General features: G+C 45.7%; 1 non-coding gene and 1 pseudogene across 1 annotated transcript; both read left to right on the forward strand.

Annotated features, from left to right (window-relative positions):
• Positions 1-6024: 6024 nt before the first annotated feature.
• Positions 6025-6126, forward strand: LOC112610544. The gene has a single exon (XR_003116422.1). It is a non-coding gene; the product is annotated as a U6 spliceosomal RNA (small nuclear RNA).
• Positions 6127-8997: 2871 nt separating this feature from the next.
• LOC112610240 lies at positions 8998-9465 on the forward strand (annotated as a pseudogene).
• The last annotated feature ends 835 nt before the right edge of the window (positions 9466-10300 follow it).

Below are 10300 nucleotides of genomic sequence, written 5' to 3' on the forward strand. Positions count from 1 at the left end.
ATAGAGACGGGGTTTCACCATGTTAGCCAGGATGGTCTCGATCTCCTGACCTCGTGATCCGCCCGTCTCGGCCTCCCAAAGTGCTGGGATTACAGGCTTGAGCCACCGCGCCCAGCCCCTCCTCTGAAGATTATAAAAAGAAGGCTTTTCCCAGTCAGGCACAGTGGTGCACACCTGTAATCCCAGCACTTTGGGAGGCCAAGGCGGGCTAATAACTTGAGCCCAGGAGTTCGAGACCAGCCTGGGCAAAATAGTGAGACCCTGTCTCTACAAAAAAATAAAAATAAAAATTAGTCAGGTGTGGTGGCACACACCTGTAGTCTGTAATCTCAGGTACTCTAGAGACTGAGATGGGAGGATTGCTTGAGCCCAGGAGGCAAAGGTTGCAGCGCACTCCAACTTGGGTGGTAGTGTAAGACTCTGTCTCAAAAAAAAAAAAAAAAAAAACTTTTCTGGGAGGTTGCAGTGAGCCGTGATTGTGCCACTGCCCTCCAGCCTAGGGAACAGAGCAAGACCTCTGTCTCAAAACAAAGGCTTTTTGCCACTGTTGAATCTTTCACAGCTCCTAGCACACACGGGTGCTCACTCGCTTTTCTCATTTGCTTGCTTGCTTGTATGACCAAATGCCTCTAGCCACCCTGTGACCTGGGATACATTTGAGTTCTCATTTATCCCAAACTGAGAGGCATCCCAGGCTGGTCTTGTTTGACTCAGAAGAGTCTGTCCAAAGGAGCAAATTATCTCCCCATGAGGATTATTCTATTTATTTCCTCAAGATTGGGTCTGGTTGGAATCTAGCCAGGAACTCAGATGGTCCAAGACAGATTTGAGTTAGATATTCACACCCAGCTGATTCTGCCTGCCCAGGGAACAGGAGCATCTGTCAGGTGCCAGGAAAGTCAATGACAGATGTCTCCCTGTGGGTGCAGGGAGAGCTTCTGCAACTTCAGCCGAGGGAGATTCCCCAAGTGACAGCACTGCCGCCGCCCCCATTTACATTTTGATCTAATTTCTGCATGTGATATCAGAACTGATATTCTTCTGGTGGCAAGGGAATAAAGCAATGACAAGCCTGAATCATCTTCATGTGCTCATCAGCAGAAATCATGTTTTTCTACTGCTGGGATTGCCTACTAATAGAAGGGCAGGGTTTTCCCCTCCATGGGTTTCAGGCAATGGAATGTCCTGCTGCCTCCTCAAATTAGCTTCAAATGCCACTGGCAGCAGCAAAAGGAGCCTGGGCCGCGTGTCTGGTTCATAAATTATTTGCTAGCTCCTGTGGTATTGACTTTTTTTTTTTTTTTTTTCTTGAGCGTTTTTGTGCTTGAGCCATAGGTTTCTGATACAGCTTGCTTGAGAATCAAGATCTTTCAATGCTGGAAGTTCTAATAATTTCTAGGGCCAGCAAGCATTTATTTGAAGAATTTTCTGCAGGGCTGGCAGGCATGAGAAATGCCTCTTTCATGCAGTGGGGAATTAAGGTCTCTGAACTTGCAGTGCATGAATTCAAGAAGTGGGTAGAAATGCTCACAGTTTGGGATGTAGCTTTGTGTACTGTGGCCCAGGGCGAGATAATCCAAGTTTAAGTGCCTCCTCTGCCCCCCCCCCCACCTTATTAGCTGTGTCACATTGGATGAGTCACTTCATGCCACTGAGCCACATTTGTTCATGCATCATATGGTCACTGAGCATCCAAAGCGCATGAAATGGAGGAAGGAGTTTACTGAGCATCTGCTCTGCCCCTGGCACTGTGGCAACTGTTTTTTCATAGTTTTCTTTTCTGTAAAATGTAGTTGATACTATACCTGCTCTTTGTCCCTCCGGGATTGCCATAAGATTCAAAACAAGATAACGTGGGAAAGTACATTGGGAGCCGCAAAGCATATAACCATGTAGAGGCCTGTTACCTTTGCCTTAATTCAGATTTTCCACATTCTCTCACTCTTCCAAGTATGTACAAGTTTGTCTGGGTGTGGCTTTGTGGGGCTGCTTATTCACCATACCCCATCTAAGTTCAGTGTAGACACACAGCTGGGAGTGTAGTATTTCCTTCTGAACCCATGCCCCTAGGTGCACGTGTCATCTTGAAATGAACAACACCAGTGAGAACACCAGCTTCCCACCAGAAGACTGAGGCTGAAATGGGTATGAGTCACGTGAAGTTGAAGGGCTGGGTTTGGTACCTTTGTGCTGTTCATTCCTATGTTGTCAGAGATAAGATCTGAGTGATTAGATGAAACTTGGTCTCCTGCAGCGAAAAGAGCATGGGCTCAGGAGTCAGACTTACCCATCCAGGCCTCTTTGCTCTGCCAGTTACTAGTTATATAAAGATGGCTTGACTCAGCTTGGGCAAAAAGGAGAATGTAGTGGTAGGATCCTAGGGCATCTAGAATAAGGGATAACTGGAATGAGGACTAAAATGTCCCCAAGATACTTTCTCCTGGTTTTGTTTGTCCCCCTCCCCACATGTTGGCTTTATTCTTTCAGCCCAGCTTTTTCCCCAGAGAGGGGATCATGGCTTTTGGTGTCTCTTGTGTCTCATGGATCTAGCTTCACTATCAAAGAAGGCCTGGCTTCTTCCCTCAATTCCAGTTTCAAAAATCCTGGGGCTGAGTGTGGTGGTTTTTGTTTGTGATCCCAGTGCTTTGGGATCTGAGGTGGGAGGACTGCTTGAACCCAGGAGTCCAAGGCTGCAGTAAGCTGTGATTGTGCCACTGCACTCCAGCCTGGGTGACAGAGTGAGTCCCTGTCTCAAAAACAAAACAAAACATAGGTTGGGCACGGTGGTTCACGCCTGTAATCCCAGCACTTTGGGTGGCCATGGTGGGTGGATCACGAGGTCAGGAGATCGAGACCATCCTGGCTAACACAGGGAAACCCATCTCTACTAAAAATACAAAAAATTAGTGGGGCGTAGTTGCAGGCACCTGTAGTCCCAGCTACTCAGGAGGCTGAGGCAAGAGAATGGCGTGGACCCAGGAGGCGGAGCTTGCAGTGAGCTGAGATCGCGCCACTGCACTCCAGCCTGGGCAACAGAGCAAGACTCCATCTCAAAAAACAACAACAGCAACAACAACAAAAAACCAAAACAACAACAACAAAAAAAGCAAACTTATTTGAATAATATTATTACAGAACTGAAAAAAAAAACCCCAAAAATACTAGCATAAGTATATAAGAACATAATCTAATGTGAAATATTTCTGTTTTATGTAAATTATGCTTAAAGCTAATAAAGGGGAAATGTAGAAAATTATAAAGAATTTAAGAAATAAATCAGGAATTTCAAGTTATAATAAACCAATATATTAAAATAGATATCATTATATATGCAATTTATAATATATGAGTATATGCAATTAATCAGTTTTTCCTTTATATTTATAGAAATAGCTGAATGACACCCAAAGAACATATTTCTCTGTGTTCTGGAGGAAGAAAGTTATCATAAGCAGAAATTATAATAACTTTGAGCACTGTCTCCTAAATGCCCAAGGTAACAGTTTCTTGATCACAAACCCGGCTGGCATTTACAGGTACTGTGAAAGATTAGATCAGGCCTTGGCAACTGAGGGCAATATGGCTCTTAGAAAGAACTGAAGGATATAGTTCAAGGCTTAAACCAGCCCTGCTCAAATTTGCCTCTGAAAAGCAACCAAAATTGAGGCCCCGTCATTTGAGGTCTGGCCAAATGGCCTTGCTGCCTGTCTCTCCACCTCCCTGTATCTTCTTGTAGTTCCCACCTACTTTCTAGGGTCATGGTAATAATGGTCAAAGTATCTAGTCACATGCCTAAGTAGGTACTCAATAAACATTGCTTCGCTTTCTTTCTCCTATGGCTCTACACATCTTTTTAAAAAAAAATCATGAGCACACAAACAAGGTTGACTATAGACATTTCGTTGTAAGAGCCGGCTACATGGCTCAAATATTGGCTGTGGTACTCTCTGATTTGTTTTAAATTCGCCCAGAGGATCCCACAGTGATTCTCGATTTGATCTGAGCAAGCACAGTTTGAAATATATCTTAGTGTTCTAAATGCTTTCCTGGCCCATAAGGAATCAGGCAGGCTACAGCATGTTTGGATAGAGTCACATCTAACCCATGAACATACATAAAGTGCTTATATCGTTATCTGGTGTTACACAGACACAGGGACAAAATTATAGTGCATGGTATGCCAAAGGCTCAAAATAGCAGGACAGTTATTTAAATTGTAGTTTGGAATTCCTCAAATCACTACCTTTTCCTAAGAAGTCCATATCCTTATGACATTGTAAGCCCAATAAAGAAAGGAGGAAATATAGTGTCTCTCATCTGAATGTGCAGACTCCATCATATGGCAGAACATCTGTAACTAGCCATGTGACTTGGGGCAAACCACTTTATTTCTTCAATGTGAAAAACATTTGCATACCTACCTCATATAAGGCTTTGAGATGGACTTCTGGGGGATGACTCAGACATGCCTTTAAAGAGAAGGGCCTGCTGGGTATGGACTTTCAGTAGAGTTAAGTACAGAATCTACAATAGTTCTAGAAGCAGAATGGTATGTTCTGGAATGGGGATAAGCAAGTGGTCTGATTTGGTTCAAGTATATGGGACATGCAGAGAGAGCAGGGGACTAAGGTTGTTGGGGGGCTATTTATTGGATGTAGAGGTCATAAGAGGGGAGGTATCACAGATGTGGAGCCTAGATGACTTGGAAAATGGGTTGCCCCTTTTAAATTTAATTTTTTTCTTTTTTTGAGACGGAGTCTCTCTCTGTCACGCAGGCTAGAGTGCCATCTTGGCTCACTGCAACCTCCTCCTCCCAGATTCAAGTGATTCTCCTGCCTCAGCCTCTCGAGTAGCTAGGATTACAGGCACCTACCACCAAATTAGCCTGGCTAATTTTTGTATTTTTAGTAGAGATGGGGTTTCACCATGTTGGCCAGGTTGGTCTTGAACTCCTGATCTCAGGCGATCCACCCACCTCAGCCTCCCAAAGTGCTGAGATTACAGGCATGAGCCACTATGCCCGGCCAACTTTGGTTTTAAATGTACATCCTAGGTTTTAAGATTCTAGATGGACATTCAGCTGGAGAGTCCAGAAGGTAGCTGAAATGTGGGATTGGATCTTGGGAGTGTTTCAGTGGACGTATAGATCTGAGAGCTGCTGAAAGTGAAAGTTGAACCTGATTGGGTCTACTTACTAGGATGTAGGTTCAGTTAATGCAATCATGATACCCGAATAATGGTAGGCTTAAACCAGACAGAGGGTTTTTTTTTTTTCTCTCTCTCTCTCTCTCTTTTTTTTTTTTTTTTTTTGAGATGGAGTCTCACTCTGTTGCCCAGGCTGGAGTGCAGTGGCGCGATCTCGGCTCACTGCAACCTCCGCCCCCCGGGTTTAAGCAATTCTCTGCCTCAGCCTCCTGAGTAGCTGGGATTACAGGTGCCCGCCACCACACCTGGCTAACTTTTGTATTTTTAGTAGAGACGGGGTTTCACCATCTTGGCCAGGCTGGTCTTGAACTCCTGACCTCGTGATCCACCCGCCTCAGGCTCCCAACGTGCTGGGATTACAGGCGTGAGCCACTGCACCTGGTCTTTTTTTTCTCTTTCACATAATTCAAGAGTAAGCAGTCTAGGGTTGGTATGGTGGCTCTGGGACGTCAGAGACTCAGGTTCCTCCTATCTTTTTGCCTCACCAAGCCCAGGGTCATACCTTTGCTCACATTGTCCAAGATGTCTTAACACTACTGTAACTGTACTTCCAGGCAGTGGGAAGGAGAAAACGAGTTAAAAGTATGACCTGGAAGTACTGTAGGACCAGAACCCTGGTCTTTAGCTGAACTCATGCTAAACCAACAATAAAGATTACATTTCCAGTCTCCCTTACAGATAAGTGGCCAATCAGAGGTGAGCCAAATACACATGAGCAACTTCTAGATCCATTCTGCAAACATCTTTTGAATATCACTATGTCCTTCCATACTGAGTCACAGAGAACAGTGCTGTGAAAGCCAAAGGAAAGGAGAGCACTTGCTTCAGCAGCACATTTACTAAAATTGGAACCATACAGGAAGATTAGCACGTCCCCTGTGCAAGGATGATGTGCAAATTCGTGAAATGTTCCATATTTTTTTAAAAAGGGCAGGTGCAGTGGCTCATGCCTGTACTCCCAGCACTTTGGGAGGCTTAGGTTCAAGAACAGCCTGGTCAACATAGCAAGACCTCATCTCTATAAAAATTTTTTTTAATAACGAGAGGCTTCTGAAGGAGGGGTTTCACAATATTACAGACAGATCAAGGAGGAGGAGAACTGAAGACACGAGGGCAGTGCTTCTCAACCAGGGCCTATTTTGCCACTTCCAAGGGACATCTGGCCATGTCTGGAGACATTTTTGGTTTGTAATGACTATGAAGGGAAATGTGTGTGCTTCTAGCATCTACAAATTAGAGGCCACGGGTGCTGCTAAACACTCTGCAATGCACACGAAAACCCCCAATAACAAAGAATAATCCTGGCCCAAAATAGCAATTGTGCTGAGGTTGAAAAACCCTGCATTAGGAGATTAGGACAGGCCAGGCCTGGTGACTCACGCCTGTAATCCCAGCATTTTGGGAGGCCAAGGCAGGCAGATCACTTGAGGTCAGGAGATCGAGACCAGCCTGGCCAACATGGTGAAAACCCGTCTCTACCAAAAATACAAAAATTAGCCAGGTTTGGTGGCATGCACCTGTAATCCCAGCTACTAGGGAGGCTGAGGCCAGAGAATCGCTTGAACCCGGGAGGCAGACGTTACAGTGAGCCAAGATCATGCTACTGCACTCCAGCCTGGGCAAAAGAGCCAGACTCTGTCTTAAAAAAAAAAAAAAAATCCTGAAGCCCAGGTCACATCCAGGCCAATTAACTCAGAATATCTCAGGGTGGGACCCAGGCATCAGTATTTTTAAAAGATGCTAAGTGATTCCAATGCACAGCAAAGTTTCAGAAACATTGGATCAGGAGGTAACTGGTAAACCCTCTGAGAGGGAAGTTTTGACAATTACTGGCACACAGGGGGTTCTTGACAACTATCTGTTGAGAGAGCAAATACATAAATGAATAACACCACAAGGACAGAAGCGAATAGTCAGTGGTTGAGGAAATAAGTTGGAAGTGGAGGTTGGGGGAGAGCTTTAAGTACAGATTACTCTTCCCTAAATTCGGTTGTATCAGGAGAAAGAGAAGGGGTAGCACACTGAGGGAGAAGCAGATACGAAAAAGATTTTCTGTATTTTTATTTTATTTTATTATTTTATGAGACAGGGTCTCACTCTGTCACCCAGGCTGGAGTGCAGTGGCACAATCACAGCTCACTGCAGCCTCAACCTTCTGGGCTTAGGTGATCCTCTCAACTCAGACTCCTGAGTAGCTAGGACTACAGGTGCCCACCACCACACCACACCCAGCTAATTTTCATATTTCTTAGAGATAGGATTTCACCATGTTGCCTTGGCTGGTCTCGAACTCCTGTACTCAAGCAATTCACCTGCCTCAGCCTCCCAAAGTGCTAGGATTACATATGTGAGCCACTGCGCCCAGCCGGGAAAAGATTTTCTATTTTTAGGTTGATGCAGAATTGAGCATGTTTGTGGGAAGAGGGTAAGAAGTAAGGAGAGAGAAAAAGGGTAAGAACATGAGGGATAAGAGGAGTCGTCAGTGGAGGGGATGAGATGAGGCTTGTGCTTTCTGCAGGGGAAGAGATGCTCCTAGAGACAGAAGGTGAAGATATGGACTAATCTAAGGTGAAGGTGATGACAGGGTGGGGGTGGGGTCTTGAATGACCTCCATCTTCCCTATAAGTAGAAAATGAGGTCTTATAATAAGTGTGGCAGGGGTGGATTTTGGGCTTGAGGGAGTTGAGAAGTCTTAGGTAACACTGTACAGAAAGCCATCGTCAAAAAGAGCCCAGGCCAGGCGCAGTGGCTCATGCCTGTAATCCCAGAATTTTGGGAGGCCGAAGCGGGTGGATCACCTGAGGTCAGAAGTTCGAGACCAGCCTGGCCAACATGATGAAACCCCCCCTCTCTAGCAAAAATACAAAAAATTAGCCAGGCATGGTAGCAGGTGCCTGTAATACCAGCTACTCGGGAGGCTGAAGCAGGAGAATCACTTGAACCCGGCAGGCAGAGGTTGCAGTGAGTGAGTTGCAGTGAGCTGAGATCACACCATTGCACTCCAGCCTGGGCAACAAGAGGGAAACTCCGTCTAAACAAATAAACAAACAAACAAACAAACAAACAAAAGAGCCCAAGTGGAGCCCAGGTGAGGTTTGGAATTGTGAATCTATACTGGGTCAAACCAGCATGACCTTGGGACTTTCTCCAGCAATACCCTGAAGTGTGGGAGGGGAGAAACAGGGCAATAGGAGCCAGCTGGGGCTGGGAAAACACAGACAGTAGAAAACTAGTGAAGGGAAGAAATCCTTGTCATTTATGAGCAAATTTCAAAATGGCTGAACATGAGGTCTAAGCCAGGAGGAAGTATGAGTGAAATGGAAGAGTGCTGATAACTGGAGAGAAAAGCGTAGATGAATGACTTAGAGACACCATGAAATGTTCAGTGGTGGGCCGGGCGTGGTGACTCACACCTATAATAATCCCAGCACTTTGGGAGGTCGAGGCGGGCGGATTACCTGAGGTCGGATTACCTGAGGTCGGGAGTTTGAGACCAGTCTGACAAACATGGAGAAACCCCGTCTCTACTAAAAAAAATACAAAATTAGCCGGGCATGGTGGCACATGCCTGTAATCCTAGCTACTTGGGAGGCTGAGGCAGGAGAATCGCTTGAACCTGGGAGGCAGAGGTTGCGGTGAGCCGAGATCGTGCCATTGCACTCCAGCCTGGGCAACAAGAGCTAAAAACACTTCATCTCAAAAAAAAAAAAAAAGAGAAATGTTCAGTGGTGGAGAAAAAGAAGAATACTTCCAGTTCTAGATGCTTTGGGAGCCACAGCTTAAGGTGCCGACATGGCCAAGTCCAAGAACCACAACACACACAACCAGTCCCGAAAAAGGCACAGAAATGGTATCAAGAAACCCCAATCACAAAGATATGAATCTCTTAAGGGGATGGACCCCAAGTTCCCGAGGAACATGTGCTTTGCCAAGAAGCAAAACAAGAGGGGCCTAAAGAAGATGCAGGCCAACAGTGACAAGGCCATAAGTGCACGTGCTGAGGGTATCAAGGCCCTCGTAAAGCCCAAGGAGGTTAAGCCCAAGATCCCAAAGGGTGTCAGCTGCTAGCTCGATTGGCTTGCCTACATTGCCTACCCCAAGCTTGGGAAGCGGGCTCGTGCCCACATTGCCAAAGGGCTCAGGCTGTGCTGGCCAAAGGCCAAGGCCAAGGATCAAACCAAGGCCCAGGCTGCAGCTCCATCTTCAGTTCCAGCTCAGGCTCCCAGAGGTGCCCAGGCCCCTACAAAGACTTCAGAGTAGATACTTCTGTCTGCCAATGTGAGGACAGAAGGGCTGGTGTGATCCCTGCTGGGCTGCCATCTACATGGGGCTGGGGTCCTCCTGTGCTATTTGTACAAATAAACTTGAGGCAGGAAAAATAAAAAGAAAGGAAAAAGAAGAGTAAGTTGGGTCAGAGGGAATTTCATAGAATGAGATTTAGAAGTCGAGCCACTTTAAATATTGATAGAATCTAATGTGTGGGTAGGATTATATTATCTCTTAAACCCTTTCCAACTCTAAAACTCTACGAGAAATATGAGTGAGTGAATACTGCACTTACATCCAAATTTCCAAGTGGCTGACAGTGAGACCCCAATTGATCCTTGTTACATGTGAAGTCCCATCAAGTCCAAGTCCATGGGAACAGACTTGGACTATTTTAGGAATTTCTGCCTGTGTTCAATGATAAGGATAATCAATCACTATTGGACCTCTATGTCTTTCAAAAAAAATTTATTTTTTTTTTTGAGACAGGATCTCACTCTGTTACCCAGGCTGGAGGCAGTGGTGACATCATAGCTCTCTGCAGCCTCAAACTCCTGGCTCAACCAATTCTCCAGCCTCAGCCTCCTAAATAGCTGGAACTACAGACTTGAGCCACATGCCCAGCTAATTTTTAATTTTTTTGTAGAGATGGGGGTTCTTACTATGTTGCCCAACCTGGTCTTGAACTGGCCTCGGGGAATCCTCCTGCCTCAGCCTCCCAAAGTGCTAAGAATGGCCGGGTGTGGTGGTTCATACCCGTAATCCCACCACTTTGGGAGGCCAAGGTGGTTGGATCCCTTAAGCCCAGGAGTTTGAGACCAGCCTGGGC

The sequence above is a fragment of the Theropithecus gelada genome, chromosome 16 (assembly GCF_003255815.1).
Source record: "Theropithecus gelada isolate Dixy chromosome 16, Tgel_1.0, whole genome shotgun sequence".
Classification (NCBI taxonomy): Eukaryota; Metazoa; Chordata; class Mammalia; order Primates; family Cercopithecidae; genus Theropithecus; species Theropithecus gelada.